Raw genomic sequence first — 15928 nt, forward strand, 5'->3', positions numbered from 1 at the left:
GAGGAGCGAGGGTGGTGGAGAGGCGAGGGTGGTGGAGAGGCGAGGGTGGTGGAGGGGCGAGGGTGCTGGAGGGGCGAGGGTGGTGGAGGGGCGAGGGTGGTGGAGGGGCGAGGGTGGAGGAGGGGCGAGGGTGGGCAGGAGCGAGAGTGGTAGAGGGGCGAGGGTGGTGGAGGAGCGAGGGTGGTGGAGGGGCGAGGGTGGGAAGGAGCGAGAGTGGTAGAGGGGCGAGGGTGGTGGAGGAGCGAGGGTGGTGGAGGGGCGAGGGTGGTGGAGGGGTGAGGGTGATGGCGGGGCGAGGGTGGAGGAGGGGCGAGGGTGGTGGAGAGGCTAGGGTGGTGGAGGGGTGAGTGTGGTGGAGGGGCGAGGGTGGTGGATGGGCGTGGGTGGTGGAGGGGTGTGGGTGGTGGAGAGGCTAGGTTGGTGGAGGAGCGAGAGTGGGAAGGAGTGAGAGTGGTAGAGGGGCGAGGATTGTGGAGGGACGAGGGTGGTGGTGGGGCGAGGGTGGTGGTGGGCCGAGCGTGGTGGAGGGGCTAGGGTGGTGGAGGGGCGAGGGTGGTGGAGGGGCGAGGGTGGTGGAGGGGCGAGGGTGGTGGTGGGGCGAGGGAGGTGGAGGGGCGAGGGTGGTGGTGGGGCGAGGGTGGTGGAGAGGCGAGGGTGGTGGAGGGGCGAGGGTGGTGAAGGGGCGAGTGTGGGAAGGGGCGAGGGTGGTGGAGTGGCGAGGGTGGTGGAGGAGCGAGAGTGGGAAGGAGTGAGAGTGGTAGAGGGGCGAGGATGGTGGAGGGACGAGGGTGGTGGTGGGGCGAGGGTGGTGGTGGGGCGAGGGTGGTGGAGGGGCGAGGGTGGTGGAGGGGCGAGGGTGGTGGAGGGGCGAGGGAGGTGGAGGGGCGAGGGTGGTGGTGGGGCGAGGGTGGTGGAGAGGCGAGGGTGGTGGAGGGGCGAGGGTGGTGAAGGGGCGAGTGTGGGAAGGGGCGAGGGTGGTGGAGTGGCGAGGGTGGTGGAGGTGCGAGGGTGGTGGAGGGGCGAGGGTGGTGGAGGGGCGAGTGTGGGAAGGGGCGAGGGTGATGGAGGGGCGGTGGTGGTGGCGGGGCGAGCGTGGTGGAGGGGTGAGGGTGGTGGAGGGGCGAGAGTGGGAAGGGGCGAGGGTGGTGGAGGGGCAAGGGTGGTGGAGGGGCGAGTGTGGGAAGGGGCGAGGGTGGTGGAGGGCCGAGGGTAGTGGAGAGGCCTGGGTGGCGGAGGGGCGAAGGTGGTGGAGGGGTGAGGGTGGTGGAGGGGCGAAGGTGGTGGAGAGGCCTGGGTGGTGGAGAGGCGAGGGTGGTGGAGGTGCGAGGGTGGTGGAGGGGCGAGGGTGGTGGCGGGGCGAGGGTGGTGGAGGGGCGAGGGTGGTGGAGGAGCGAGGGTGGTGGAGGGGTGAGGTTGGTGGAGGGGCGAGGGTGGTGGAGGGGCGAGGGTGGTGGAGGGGCGAGGGTGGTGGAGGGGCGAGGGTGGTGGAGGAGCGAGGGTGGTGGAGGGGTGAGGTTGGTGGAGGGGCGAGGGTGGTGGAGGGGCGAGGGTGGTGGAGGAGCGAGGGTGGTAGAGAGGCGAGGGTGGTGGAGGGGCGAGGGAGCTGGAGGGGCGAGGGTGGTGGAGGTGCGAGGGTGGTGGAGGGGCGAGGGTGGTGGAGGGGCGAGGGTGGTGGAGGAGCGAGGGTAGTGGAGGGGCGAGTGTGGGAAGGGGCGAGGGTGTTGGAGAGGCGAGAGTGGTGGAGGGGCGAGGGTGGTGGAGGGGCGAGGGTGGTGGAGAGGCGAGGGTTGTGGTGGGGCGAGGGTTGTGGAGGTGCGAGGGTGGTGGAGAGGCGAGGGTGGTGGAGGGGCGAGGGTGGTGGAGGGGCGAGGGTGGTGGAGGGGCGAGGGTGGTGGAGGAGCGAGGGTGGTGGAGGGGTGAGGTTGGTGGAGGGGCGAGGGTGGTGGAGGGGCGAGGGTGGTGGAGGGGTGAGGTTGGTGGAGGGGCGAGGGTGGTGGAGGGGCGAGGGTGGTGGAGGAGCGAGGGTGGTAGAGAGGCGAGGGTGGTGGAGGGGCGAGGGAGCTGGAGGGGCGAGGGTGGTGGAGGTGCGAGGGTGGTGGTGGGGCGAGGGTGGTGGAGGGGCGAGGGTGGTGGAGGAGCGAGGGTAGTGGAGGGGCGAGTGTGGGAAGGGGCGAGGGTGTTGGAGAGGCGAGAGTGGTGGAGGGGCGAGGGTGGTGGAGGGGCGAGGGTGGTGGAGAGGCGAGGGTTGTGGTGGGGCGAGGGTTGTGGAGGTGCGAGGGTGGTGGAGAGGCGAGGGTGGTGGAGGGGCGAGGGTGGTGAAGGGGCGAGTGTGGGAAGGGGCGAGGGTGGTGGAGTGGCGAGGGTGGTGGAGGAGCGAGAGTGGGAAGGAGTGAGAGTGGTAGAGGGGCGAGGATGGTGGAGGGACGAGGGTGGTGGTGGGGCGAGGGTGGTGGTGGGGCGAGGGTGGTGGAGGGGCGAGGGTGGTGGAGGGGCGAGGGTGGTGGAGGGGCGAGGGAGGTGGAGGGGCGAGGGTGGTGGTGGGGCGAGGGTGGTGGAGAGGCGAGGGTGGTGGAGGGGCGAGGGTGGTGAAGGGGCGAGTGTGGGAAGGGGCGAGGGTGGTGGAGTGGCGAGGGTGGTGGAGGTGCGAGGGTGGTGGAGGGGCGAGGGTGGTGGAGGGGCGAGTGTGGGAAGGGGCGAGGGTGATGGAGGGGCGGTGGTGGTGGCGGGGCGAGCGTGGTGGAGGGGTGAGGGTGGTGGAGGGGCGAGAGTGGGAAGGGGCGAGGGTGGTGGAGGGGCAAGGGTGGTGGAGGGGCGAGTGTGGGAAGGGGCGAGGGTGGTGGAGGGCCGAGGGTAGTGGAGAGGCCTGGGTGGCGGAGGGGCGAAGGTGGTGGAGGGGTGAGGGTGGTGGAGGGGCGAAGGTGGTGGAGAGGCCTGGGTGGTGGAGAGGCGAGGGTGGTGGAGGTGCGAGGGTGGTGGAGGGGCGAGGGTGGTGGCGGGGCGAGGGTGGTGGAGGGGCGAGGGTGGTGGAGGAGCGAGGGTGGTGGAGGGGTGAGGTTGGTGGAGGGGCGAGGGTGGTGGAGGGGCGAGGGTGGTGGAGGGGCGAGGGTGGTGGAGGGGCGAGGGTGGTGGAGGAGCGAGGGTGGTGGAGGGGTGAGGTTGGTGGAGGGGCGAGGGTGGTGGAGGGGCGAGGGTGGTGGAGGAGCGAGGGTGGTAGAGAGGCGAGGGTGGTGGAGGGGCGAGGGAGCTGGAGGGGCGAGGGTGGTGGAGGTGCGAGGGTGGTGGAGGGGCGAGGGTGGTGGAGGGGCGAGGGTGGTGGAGGAGCGAGGGTAGTGGAGGGGCGAGTGTGGGAAGGGGCGAGGGTGTTGGAGAGGCGAGAGTGGTGGAGGGGCGAGGGTGGTGGAGGGGCGAGGGTGGTGGAGAGGCGAGGGTTGTGGTGGGGCGAGGGTTGTGGAGGTGCGAGGGTGGTGGAGAGGCGAGGGTGGTGGAGGGGCGAGGGTGGTGGAGGGGCGAGGGTGGTGGAGGGGCGAGGGTGGTGGAGGAGCGAGGGTGGTGGAGGGGTGAGGTTGGTGGAGGGGCGAGGGTGGTGGAGGGGCGAGGGTGGTGGAGGGGTGAGGTTGGTGGAGGGGCGAGGGTGGTGGAGGGGCGAGGGTGGTGGAGGAGCGAGGGTGGTAGAGAGGCGAGGGTGGTGGAGGGGCGAGGGAGCTGGAGGGGCGAGGGTGGTGGAGGTGCGAGGGTGGTGGTGGGGCGAGGGTGGTGGAGGGGCGAGGGTGGTGGAGGAGCGAGGGTAGTGGAGGGGCGAGTGTGGGAAGGGGCGAGGGTGTTGGAGAGGCGAGAGTGGTGGAGGGGCGAGGGTGGTGGAGGGGCGAGGGTGGTGGAGAGGCGAGGGTTGTGGTGGGGCGAGGGTTGTGGAGGTGCGAGGGTGGTGGAGAGGCGAGGGTGGTGGAGGGGCGAGGGTGGTGGAGGGGCGAGGATAGTGGAGGAGCGAGGGTGGTGGAGAGGCGAGGGTGGTGGAGGGGCGAGGGTGGTGGAGGGGCGAGGGTGGTGGAGGGGCGAGGGTGGTGGAGGGGCGAGGGTGGGCAGGAGCGAGAGTGGTAGAGGGGCGAGGGTGGTGGAGGAGCGAGGGTGGTGGAGGGGCGAGGGTGGGAAGGAGCGAGAGTGGTAGAGGGGCGAGGGTGGTGGAGGAGCGAGGGTGGTGGAGGGGCGAGGGTGGTGGAGGGGTGAGGGTGATGGCGGGGCGAGGGTGGAGGAGGGGCGAGGGTGGTGGAGAGGCTAGGGTGGTGGAGGGGTGAGTGTGGTGGAGGGGCGAGGGTGGTGGATGGGCGTGGGTGGTGGAGGGGTGTGGGTGGTGGAGAGGCGAGGGTGGAGGAGGAGCGAGAGTGGGAACGAGTGAGAGTGGTAGAGGGGCGAGGATTGTGGAGGGACGAGGGTGGTGGTGGGGCGAGGGTGGTGGTGGGGCGAGCGTGGTGGAGGGGCGAGGGTGGTGGAGGGGCTAGGGTGGTGGAGGAGCGAGAGTGGGAAGGAGTGAGAGTGGTAGAGGGGCGAGGATGGTGGAGGTACGAGGGTGGTGGTGGGGCGAGGGTGGTGGTGGGGCGAGGGTGGTGGAGGGGCGAGGGTGGTGGAGGGGCGAGGGTGGTGGAGGGGCGAGGGAGGTGGAGGGGCGAGGGTGGTGGTGGGGCGAGGGTGGTGGAGGGGCGAGGGTGGTGGAGGGGCAAGGGTGGTGGAGGGGCGAGGGTGGTGAAGGGGCGAGTGTGGGAAGGGGCGAGGGTGGTGGAGTGGCGAGGGTGGTGGAGGGGCGAGGGTGGTGGAGGGGCGAGTGTGGGAAGGGGCGAGGGTGATGGAGGGGCGAGGGTGGTGGCGGGGCGAGCGTGGTGGAGGGGCGAGGGTGGTGAAGGGGCGAGAGTGGGAAGGGGCGAGGGTGGTGGAGGGGCAAGGGTGGTGGAGGGGCGAGTGTGGGAAGGGGCGAGGGTGGTGGAGGGCCGAGGGTAGTGGAGTGGCCTGGGTGGCGGAGGGGCGAAGGTGGTGGAGGTGCGAGGGTGGTGGAGGGGCGAGGGTGGTGGAGGGGCGAGTGTGGGAAGGGGCGAGGGTGATGGAGGGGCGATGGTGGTGGCGGGGCGAGCGTGGTGGAGGGGTGAGGGTGGTGGAGGGGCGAGAGTGGGAAGGGGCGAGGGTGGTGGAGGGGCAAGGGTGGTGGAGGGGCGAGTGTGGGAAGGGGCGAGGGTGGTGGAGGGCCGAGGGTAGTGGAGAGGCCTGGGTGGCGGAGGGGCGAAGGTGGTGGAGGGGTGAGGGTGGGAAGGGGCGAGGGTGGTGGAGTGGCGAGGGTGGTGGAGGTGCGAGGGTGGTGGAGGGGCGAGGGTGGTGGAGGGGCGAGTGTGGGAAGGGGCGAGGGTGATGGAGGGGCGATGGTGGTGGCGGGGCGAGCGTGGTGGAGGGGTGAGGGTGGTGGAGGGGCGAGAGTGGGAAGGGGCGAGGGTGGTGGAGGGGCAAGGGTGGTGGAGGGGCGAGTGTGGGAAGGGGCGAGGGTGGTGGAGGGCCGAGGGTAGTGGAGAGGCCTGGGTGGCGGAGGGGCGAAGGTGGTGGAGGGGTGAGGGTGGTGGAGGGGCGAAGGTGGTGGAGAGGCCTGGGTGGTGGAGAGGCGAGGGTGGTGGAGGTGCGAGGGTGGTGGAGGGGCGAGGGTGGTGGCGGGGCGAGGGTGGTGGAGGGGCGAGGGTGGTGGAGGAGCGAGGGTGGTGGAGGGGTGAGGTTGGTGGAGGGGCGAGGGTGGTGGAGGGGCGAGGGTGGTGGAGGGGCGAGGGTGGTGGAGGGGCGAGGGTGGTGGAGGAGTGAGGGTGGTGGAGGGGTGAGGTTGGTGGAGGGGCGAGGGTGGTGGAGGGGCGAGGGTGGTGGAGGAGCGAGGGTGGTAGAGAGGCGAGGGTGGTGGAGGGGCGAGGGAGCTGGAGGGGCGAGGGTGGTGGAGGTGCGAGGGTGGTGGAGGGGCGAGGGTGGTGGAGGGGCGAGGGTGGTGGAGGAGCGAGGGTAGTGGAGGGGCGAGTGTGGGAAGGGGCGAGGGTGTTGGAGAGGCGAGAGTGGTGGAGGGGCGAGGGTGGTGGAGGGGCGAGGGTGGTGGAGAGGCGAGGGTTGTGGTGGGGCGAGGGTTGTGGAGGTGCGAGGGTGGTGGAGAGGCGAGGGTGGTGGAGGGGCGAGGGTGGTGGAGGGGCGAGGGTGGTGGAGGGGCGAGGGTGGTGGAGGAGCGAGGGTGGTGGAGGGGTGAGGTTGGTGGAGGGGCGAGGGTGGTGGAGGGGCGAGGGTGGTGGAGGGGTGAGGTTGGTGGAGGGGCGAGGGTGGTGGAGGGGCGAGGGTGGTGGAGGAGCGAGGGTGGTAGAGAGGCGAGGGTGGTGGAGGGGCGAGGGAGCTGGAGGGGCGAGGGTGGTGGAGGTGCGAGGGTGGTGGAGGGGCGAGGGTGGTGGAGGGGCGAGGGTGGTGGAGGAGCGAGGGTAGTGGAGGGGCGAGTGTGGGAAGGGGCGAGGGTGTTGGAGAGGCGAGAGTGGTGGAGGGGCGAGGGTGGTGGAGGGGCGAGGGTGGTGGAGAGGCGAGGGTTGTGGTGGGGCGAGGGTTGTGGAGGTGCGAGGGTGGTGGAGAGGCGAGGGTGGTGGAGGGGCGAGGGTGGTGGTGGGGCGAGGATAGTGGAGGAGCGAGGGTGGTGGAGAGGCGAGGGTGGTGGAGGGGCGAGGGTGGTGGAGGGGCGAGGGTGGTGGAGGGGCGAGGGTGGTGGAGGGGCGAGGGTGGGCAGGAGCGAGAGTGGTAGAGGGGCGAGGGTGGTGGAGGAGCGAGGGTGGTGGAGGGGCGAGGGTGGGAAGGAGCGAGAGTGGTAGAGGGGCGAGGGTGGTGGAGGAGCGAGGGTGGTGGAGGGGCGAGGGTGGTGGAGGGGTGAGGGTGATGGCGGGGCGAGGGTGGAGGAGGGGCGAGGGTGGTGGAGAGGCTAGGGTGGTGGAGGGGTGAGTGTGGTGGAGGGGCGAGGGTGGTGGATGGGCGTGGGTGGTGGAGGGGTGTGGGTGGTGGAGAGGCGAGGGTGGAGGAGGAGCGAGAGTGGGAAGGAGTGAGAGTGGTAGAGGGGCGAGGATTGTGGAGGGACGAGGGTGGTGGTGGGGCGAGGGTGGTGGTGGGGCGAGCGTGGTGGAGGGGCGAGGGTGGTGGAGGGGCTAGGGTGGTGGAGGGGCGAGGGTGGTGGAGGGGCGAGTGTGGGAAGGGGCGAGGGTGATGGAGGGGCGAGGGTGGTGGCGGGGCGAGCGTGGTGGAGGGGCGAGGGTGGTGAAGGGGCGAGAGTGGGAAGGGGCGAGGGTGGTGGAGGGGCAAGGGTGGTGGAGGGGCGAGTGTGGGAAGGGGCGAGGGTGGTGGAGGGCCGAGGGTAGTGGAGTGGCCTGGGTGGCGGAGGGGCGAAGGTGGTGGAGGGGTGAGGGTGGTGGAGGGGCGAAGGTGGTGGAGAGGCCTGGGTGGTGGAGAGGCGAGGGTGGTGGAGGGGCGAGGGTGGTGGAGGGGCGAGGGTGGTGGAGGTGCGAGGGTGGTGGAGGGGCGAGGGTGGTGGCGGGGCGAGGGTGGTGGAGGTGCGAGGGTGGTGGAGGGGTGAGGGTGGTGGTGGGGCGAGGGTGGTGGAGGTGCGAGGGTGGTGGAGGGGCGAGGGTGGTGGCGGGGCGAGGGTGGTGGAGGGGCGAGGGTGGTGGAGGAGCGAGGGTGGTGGAGGGGTGAGGTTGGTGGAGGGGCGAGTGTGGTGGAGGGGCGAGGGTGGTGGAGGGGCGAGGGTGGTGGAGGGGCGAGGGTGGTGGAGGAGCGAGGGTGGTAGAGAGGCGAGGGTGGTGGAGGGGCGAGGGAGCTGGAGGGGCGAGGGTGGTGGAGGTGCGAGGGTGGTGGAGGGGCGAGGGTGGTGGAGGGGCGAGGGTGGTGGAGGAGCGAGGGTAGTGGAGGGGCGAGTGTGGGAAGGGGCGAGGGTGTTGGAGAGGCGAGAGTGGTGGAGGGGCGAGGGTGGTGGAGGGGCGAGGGTGGTGGAGAGGCGAGGGTTGTGGTGGGGCGAGGGTTGTGGAGGTGCGAGGGTGGTGGAGAGGCGAGGGTGGTGGAGGGGCGAGGGTGGTGGAGGGGCGAGGATAGTGGAGGAGCGAGGGTGGTGGAGAGGCGAGGTTGGTGGAGGGGCGAGGGTGGTGGAGGGGGAGGGTGGTGGAGGGGCGAGGGTGGTGGAGGGGCGAGGGTGGGCAGGAGCGAGAGTGGTAGAGGGGCGAGGGTGGTGGAGGAGCGAGGGTGGTGGAGGGGCGAGGGTGGGAAGGAGCGAGAGTGGTAGAGGGGCGAGGGTGGTGGAGGAGCGAGGGTGGTGGAGGGGCGAGGGTGGTGGAGGGGTGAGGGTGATGGCGGGGCGAGGGTGGAGGAGGGGCGAGGGTGGTGGAGAGGCTAGGGTGGTGGAGGGGTGAGTGTGGTGGAGGGGCGAGGGTGGTGGATGGGCGTGGGTGGTGGAGGGGTGTGGGTGGTGGAGAGGCTAGGGTGGTGGAGGAGCGAGAGTGGGAAGGAGTGAGAGTGGTAGAGGGGCGAGGATTGTGGAGGGACGAGGGTGGTGGTGGGGCGAGGGTGGTGGTGGGGCGAGCGTGGTGGAGGGGCGAGGGTGGTGGAGGGGCTAGGGTGGTGGAGGAGCGAGAGTGGGAAGGAGTGAGAGTGGTAGAGGGGCGAGGATGGTGGAGGGACGAGGGTGGTGGTGGGGCGAGGGTGGTGGTGGGGCGAGGGTGGTGGAGGGGCGAGGGTGGTGGAGGGGCGAGGGTGGAGGAGTGGCGAGGGAGGTGGAGGGGCGAGGGTGGTGGTGGGGCGAGGGTGGTGGAGGGGCGAGGGTGGTGGAGGGGCAAGTGTGGTGGAGGGGCGAGGGTGGTGAAGGGGCGAGTGTGGGAAGGGGCGAGGGTGGTGGAGTGGCGAGGGTGGTGGAGGTGCGAGGGTGGTGGAGGGGCGAGAGTGGTGGAGGGGCGAGTGTGGGAAGGGGCGAGGGTGATGGAGGGGCGAGGGTGGTGGCGGGGCGAGCGTGGTGGAGGGGCGAGGGTGGTGGAGGGGCGAGAGTGGGAAGGGGCGAGGGTGGTGGAGGGCCGAGGGTAGTGGAGAGGCCTGGGTGGCGGAGGGGCGAAGGTGGTGGAGGGGTGAGGGTGGTGGAGGGGCGAAGGTGGTGGAGAGGCCTGGGTGGTGGAGAGGCAAGGGTGGTGGAGGTGCGAGGGTGGTGGAGGGACGAGGGTGGTGGCGGGGCGAGGGTGGTGGAGGGGCGAGGGTGGTGGAGGAGCGAGGGTGGTGGAGGGGTGAGGTTGGTGGAGGGGCGAGGGTGGTGGAGGGGCGAGGGTGGTGGAGGGGCGAGGGTGGTGGAGGGGCGAGGGTGGTGGAGTAGCGAGGGTGGTAGAGAGGCGAGGGTGGTGGAGGGGCGAGGGAGCTGGAGGGGCGAGGGTGGTGGAGGTGCGAGGGTGGTGGAGGGGCGAGGGTGGTGGAGGGGCGAGGGTGGTGGAGGAGCGAGGGTAGTGGAGGGGCGTGTGTGGGAAGGGGCGAGGGTGTTGGAGAGGCGAGAGTGGTGGAGGGGCGAGGGTGGTGGAGGGGCGAGGGTGGTGGAGAGGCGAGGGTTGTGGTGGGGCGAGGGTTGTGGAGGTGCGAGGGTGGTGGAGAGGCGAGGATGGTGGAGGGGCGAGGGTGGTGGAGGGGCGAGGATAGTGGAGGAGCGAGGGTGGTGGAGAGGCGAGGGTGGTGGAGGGGCGAGGGTGGTGGAGGGGCGAGGGTGGTGGAGGGGCGAGGGTGGTGGAGGGGCGAGGGTGGTGGAGGGGCTAGGGTGGTGGAGGAGCGAGAGTGGGAAGGAGTGAGAGTGGTAGAGGGGCGAGGATGGTGGTGGGGCGAGGGTGGTGGTGGGGCGAGTGTGGTGGAGGGGCGAGGGTGGTGGAGGGGCGAGGGTGGTGGAGGGGCGAGGGAGGTGGAGGGGCGAGGGTGGTGGTGGGGCGAGGGTGGTGGAGGGGCGAGGGTGGTGGAGGGGCAAGGGTGGTGGAGGGGCGAGGGTGGTGAAGGGGCGAGTGTGGGAAGGGGCGAGGGTGGTGGAGTGGCGAGGGTGGTGGAGGTGCGAGGGTGGTGGAGGGGCGAGGGTGGTGGAGGGGCGAGTGTGGGAAGGGGCGAGGGTGATGGAGGGGCGAGGGTGGTGGCGGGGCGATCGTGGTGGAGGGGCGAGGGTGGTGAAGGGGCGAGAGTGGGAAGGGGCGAGGGTGGTGGAGGGGCAAGGGTGGTGGAGGGGCGAGTGTGGGAAGGGGCGAGGGTGGTGGAGGGCCGAGGGTAGTGGAGAGGCCTGGGTGGCGGAGGGGCGAAGGTGGTGGAGGGGTGAGGGTGGTGGAGGGGCGAAGGTGGTGGAGAGGCCTGGGTGGTGGAGAGGCGAGGGTGGTGGAGGTGCGAGGGTGGTGGAGGGGCGAGGGTGGTGGCGGGGCGAGGGTGGTGGAGGGGCGAGGGTGGTGGAGGAGCGAGGGTGGTGAAGGGGTGAGGTTGGTGGAGGGGCGAGGGTGGTGGAGGGGCGAGGGTGGTGGAGGGGCGAGGGTGGTGGAGGGGCGAGGGTGGTGGAGGAGCGAGGGTGGTAGAGAGGCGAGGGTGGTGGAGGGGCGAGGGAGCTGGAGGGGCGAGGGTGGTGGAGGTGCGAGGGTGGTGGAGGGGCGAGGGTGGTGGAGGGGCGAGGGTGGTGGAGGAGCGAGGGTAGTGGAGGGGCGAGTGTGGGAAGGGGCGAGGGTGTTGGAGAGGCGAGAGTGGTGGAGGGGCGAGGGTGGTGGAGGGGCGAGGGTGGTGGAGAGGCGAGGGTTGTGGTGGGGCGAGGGTTGTGGAGGTGCGAGGGTGGTGGAGAGGCGAGGGTGGTGGAGGGGCGAGGGTGGTGGAGGGGCAAGGATAGTGGAGGAGCGAGGGTGGTGGAGAGGCGAGTGTGGTGTAGGGGCGAGGGTGGTGGAGGGGGGAGGGTGGTGGAGGGGCGAGGGTGGTGGAGGGGCGAGGGTGGGCAGGAGCGAGAGTGGTAGAGGGGCGAGGGTGGTGGAGGAGCGAGGGTGGTGGAGGGGCGAGGGTGGGAAGGAGCGAGAGTGGTAGAGGGGCGAGGGTGGTGGAGGAGCGAGGGTGGTGGAGGGGCGAGGGTGGTGGAGGGGTGAGGGTGATGGCGGGGCGAGGGTGGAGGAGGGGCGAGGGTGGTGGAGAGGCTAGGGTGGTGGAGGGGTGAGTGTGGTGGAGGGGCGAGGGTGGTGGATGGGCGTGGGTGGTGGAGGGGTGTGGGTGGTGGAGAGGCTAGGGTGGTGGAGGAGCGAGAGTGGGAAGGAGTGAGAGTGGTAGAGCGGCGAGGATTGTGGAGGGACGAGGGTGGTGGTGGGGCGAGGGTGGTGGTGGGGCGAGCGTGGTGGAGGGGCGAGGGTGGTGGAGGGGCTAGGGTGGTGGAGGAGCGAGAGTGGGAAGGAGTGAGAGTGGTAGAGGGGCGAGGATGGTGGAGGGACGAGGGTGGTGGTGGGGCGAGGGGAGTGGTGGGGCGAGGGTGGTGGAGGGGCGAGGGTGGTGGAGGGGCGAGGGTGGAGGAGGGGCGAGGGAGGTGGAGGGGCGAGGGTGGTGGTGGGGCGAGGGTGGTGGAGGGGCGAGGGTGGTGGAGGGGCGAGGGTGGTGGAGGGGCGAGTGTGGGAAGGGGCGAGGGTGGTGGAGTGGCGAGGGTGGTGGAGGTGCGAGGGTGGTGGAGGGGCGAGGGTGGTGGAGGGGCGAGTGTGGGAAGGGGTGAGGGTGATGGAGGGGCGAGGGTGGTGGCGGGGCGAGCGTGGTGGAGGGGCGAGGGTGGTGGAGGGGCGAGAGTGGGAAGGGGCGAGGGTGGTGGAGGGGCAAGGGTGGTGGAGGGGCGAGTGTGGGAAGGGGCGAGGGTGGTGGAGGGCCGAGGGTAGTGGAGAGGCCTGGGTGGCGGAGGGGCGAAGGTGGTGGAGGGGTGAGGGTGGTGGAGGGGCGAAGGTGGTGGAGAGGCCTGGGTGGTGGAGAGGCGAGGGTGGTGGAGGGGCGAGGGTGGTGGAGGGGCGAGGGTGGTGGAGGGGCGAGGGTGGTGGAGGTGCGAGGGTGGTGGAGGGGCGAGGGTGGTGGCGGGGCGAGGGTGGTGGAGGGGCGAGGGTGGTGGAGGAGCGAGGGTGGTGGAGGGGTGAGGTTGGTGGAGGGGCGAGGGTGGTGGAGGGGCGAGGGTGGTGGAGGGGCGAGGGTGGTGGAGGGGCGAGGGTGGTGGAGGAGCGAGGGTGGTAGAGAGGCGAGGGTGGTGGAGGGGCGAGGGAGCTGGAGGGGCGAGGGTGGTGGAGGTGCGAGGGTGGTGGAGGGGCGAGGGTGGTGGAGGGGCGAGGGTGGTGGAGGAGCGAGGGTAGTGGAGGGGCGAGTGTGGGAAGGGGCGAGGGTGTTGGAGAGGCGAGAGTGGTGGAGGGGCGAGGGTGGTGGAGGGGCGAGGGTGGTGGAGAGGCGAGGGTTGTGGTGGGGCGAGGGTTGTGGAGGTGCGAGGGTGGTGGAGAGGCGAGGATGGTGGAGGGGCGAGGGTGGTGGAGGGGCGAGGATAGTGGAGGAGCGAGGGTGGTGGAGAGACGAGGGTGGTGGAGGGGCGAGGGTGGTGGAGGGGCGAGGGTGGTGGAGGGGCGAGGGTGGTGGAGGGGCGAGGGTGGGCAGGAGCGAGAGTGGTAGAGGGGCGAGGGTGGTGGAGGAGCGAGGGTGGTGGAGGGGCGAGGGTGGGAAGGAGCGAGAGTGGTAGAGGGGCGAGGGTGGTGGAGGAGCGAGGGTGGTGGAGGGGCGAGGGTGGTGGAGGGGTGAGGGTGATGGCGGGGCGAGGGTGGAGGAGGGGCGAGGGTGGTGGAGAGGCTAGGGTGGTGGAGGGGTGAGTGTGGTGGAGGGGCGAGGGTGGTGGATGGGCGTGGGTGGTGGAGGGGTGTGGGTGGTGGAGAGGCTAGGGTGGTGGAGGAGCGAGAGTGGGAAGGAGTGAGAGTGGTAGAGGGGCGAGGATTGTGGAGGGACGAGGGTGGTGGTGGGGCGAGGGTGGTGGTGGGGCGAGCGTGGTGGAGGGGCGAGGGTGGTGGAGGGGCTAAGGTGGTGGAGGAGCGAGAGTGGGAAGGAGTGAGAGTGGTAGAGGGGCGAGGATGGTGGAGGGACGAGGGTGGTGGTGGGGCGAGGGTGGTGGTGGGGCGAGGGTGGTGGAGGGGCGAGGGTGGTGGAGAGGCGAGGGTGGTGGAGGGGCGAGGGAGGTGGAGGGGCGAGGGTGGTGGTGGGGCGAGGGTGGTGGAGGGGCGAGGGTGGTGGAGGGGCAAGGGTGGTGGAGGGGCGAGGGTGGTGAAGAGGCGAGTGTGGGAAGGGGCGAGGGTGGTGGAGTGGCGAGGGTGGTGGAGGTGCGAGGGTGGTGGAGGGGCGAGGGTGGTGGAGGGGCGAGTGTGGGAAGGGGCGAGGGTGATGGAGGGGCGAGGGTGGTGGCGTGGCGAGCGTGGTGGAGGGGCGAGGGTGGTGGAGGGGCGAGAGTGGGAAGGGGCGAGGGTGGTGGAGGGGCAAGGGTGGTGGAGGGGCGAGTGTGGGAAGGGGCGAGGGTGGTGGAGGGCCGAGGGTAGTGGAGAGGCCTGGGTGGCGGAGGGGCGAAGGTGGTGGAGGGGTGAGGGTGGTGGAGGGGCGAAGGTGGTGGAGAGGCCTGGGTGGTGGAGAGGCGAGGGTGGTGGAGGTGCGAGGGTGGTGGAGGGGCGAGGGTGGTGGCGGGGCGAGGGTGGTGGAGGGGCGAGGGTGGTGGAGGAGCGAGGGTGGTGGAGGGGTGAGGTTGGTGGAGGGGCGAGGGTGGTGGAGGGGCGAGGGTGGTGGAGGGGCGAGGGTGGTGGAGGGGCGAGGGTGGTGGAGGAGCGAGGGTGGTAGAGAGGCGAGGGTGGTGGAGGGGCGAGGGAGCTGGAGGGGCGAGGGTGGTGGAGGTGCGAGGGTGGTGGAGGGGCGAGGGTGGTGGAGGGGCGAGGGTGGTGGAGGAGCGAGGGTAGTGGAGGGGCGAGTGTGGGAAGGGGCGAGGGTGTTGGAGAGGCGAGGGTGGTGGAGGGGCGAGGGTGGTGGAGGGGCGAGGGTGGTGGAGAGGCGAGGGTTGTGGTGGGGCGAGGGTTGTGGAGGTGCGAGGGTGGTGGAGAGGCGAGGGTGGTGGAGGGGCGAGGGTGGTGGAGGGGCGAGGATAGTGGAGGAGCGAGGGTGGTGGAGAGGCGAGGGTGGTGGAGGGGCGAGGGTGGTGGAGGGGCGAGGGTGGTGGAGGGGCGAGGGTGGTGGAGGGGCGAGGGTGGGCAGGAGCGAGAGTGGTAGAGGGGCGAGGGTGGTGGAGGAGCGAGGGTGGTGGAGGGGCGAGGGTGGTGGAGGGGTGAGGGTGATGGCGGGGCGAGGGTGGAGGAGGGGCGAGGGTGGTGGAGAGGCTAGGGTGGTGGAGGAGTGAGTGTGGTGGAGGGGCGAGGGTGGTGGATGGGCGTGGGTGGTGGAGGGGTGTGGGTGGTGGAGAGGCTAGGGTGGTGGAGGAGCGAGAGTGGGAAGGAGTGAGAGTGGTAGAGGGGCGAGGATTGTGGAGGGACGAGGGTGGTGGTGGGGCGAGGGTGGTGGTGGGGCGAGCGTGGTGGAGGGCCGAGGGTGGTGGAGGGGCTAGGGTGGTGGAGGAGCGAGAGTGGGAAGGAGTGAGAGTGGTAGAGGGGCGAGGATGGTGGAGGGACGAGGGTGGTGGTGGGGCGAGGGTGGTGGTGGGGCGAGGGTGGTGGAGGGGCGAGGGTGGTGGAGGGGCGAGGGTGGAGGAGGGGCGAGGGAGGTGGAGGGGCGAGGGTGGTGGTGGGGCGAGGGTGGTGGAGGGGCGAGGGTGGTGGAGGGGCAAGGGTGGTGGAGGGGCGAGGGTGGTGAAGGGGCGAGTGTGGGAAGGGGCGAGGGTGGTGGAGTGGCGAGGGTGGTGGAGGTGCGAGGGTGGTGGAGGTGGCGAGGGTGGTGGAGGGGCGAGTGTGGGAAGGGGCGAGGGTGATGGAGGGGCGAGGGTGGTGGCGGGGCGAGCGTGGTGGAGGGGCGAGGGTGGTGGAGGGGCGAGAGTGGGAAGGGGCGAGGGTGGTGGAGGGGCAAGGGTGTTGGAGGGGCGAGTGTGGGAAGGGGCGAGGGTGGTGGAGGGCCGAGGGTAGTGGAGAGGCCTGGGTGGCGGAGGGGCGAAGGTGGTGGAGGGGTGAGGGTGGTGGAGGGGCGAGGGTGGTGGCGGGGCGAGGGTGGTGGAGGGGCGAGGGTGGTGGAGGAGCGAGGGTGGTGGAGGGGTGAGGTTGGTGGAGGGGCGAGGGTGGTGGAGGGGCGAGGGTGGTGGAGGGGCGAGGGTGGTGGAGGGGCGAGGGTGGTGGAGGAGCGAGGGTGGGAAGGAGTGAGAGTGGTAGAGGGGCGAGGATTGTGGAGGGACGAGGGTGGTGGTGGGGCGAGGGTGGTGGTGGGGCGAGCGTGGTGGAGGGGCGAGGGTGGTGGAGGGGCTAGGGTGGTGGAGGAGCGAGAGTGGGAAGGAGTGAGAGTGGTAGAGGGGCGAGGATGGTGGAGGGACGAGGGTGGTGGTGGGGCGAGGGTGGTGGTGGGGCGAGGGTGGTGGAGGGGCGAGGGTGGTGGAGGGGCGAGGGTGGTGGAGGGGCGAGGGAGGTGGAGGGGCGAGGGTGGTGGTGGGGCGAGGGTGGTGGAGGGGCGAGGGTGGTGGAGGGGCAAGGGTGGTGGAGGGGCGAGGGTGGTGAAGGGGCGAGTGTGGGAAGGGGCGAGGGTGGTGGAGTGGCGAGGGTGGTGGAGGTGCGAGGGTGGTGGAGGGGCGAGGGTGGTGGAGGGGCGAGTGTGGGAAGGGGCGAGGGTGATGGAGGGGCGAGGGTGGTGGCGGGGCGAGCGTGGTGGAGGGGCGAGGGTGGTGGAGGGGCGAGAGTGGGAAGGGGCGAGGGTGGTGGAGGGGCAAGGGTGGTGG

The sequence above is a fragment of the Scyliorhinus torazame genome, chromosome 19 (assembly GCF_047496885.1).
Source record: "Scyliorhinus torazame isolate Kashiwa2021f chromosome 19, sScyTor2.1, whole genome shotgun sequence".
Lineage (NCBI taxonomy): Eukaryota > Metazoa > Chordata > Chondrichthyes > Carcharhiniformes > Scyliorhinidae > Scyliorhinus > Scyliorhinus torazame.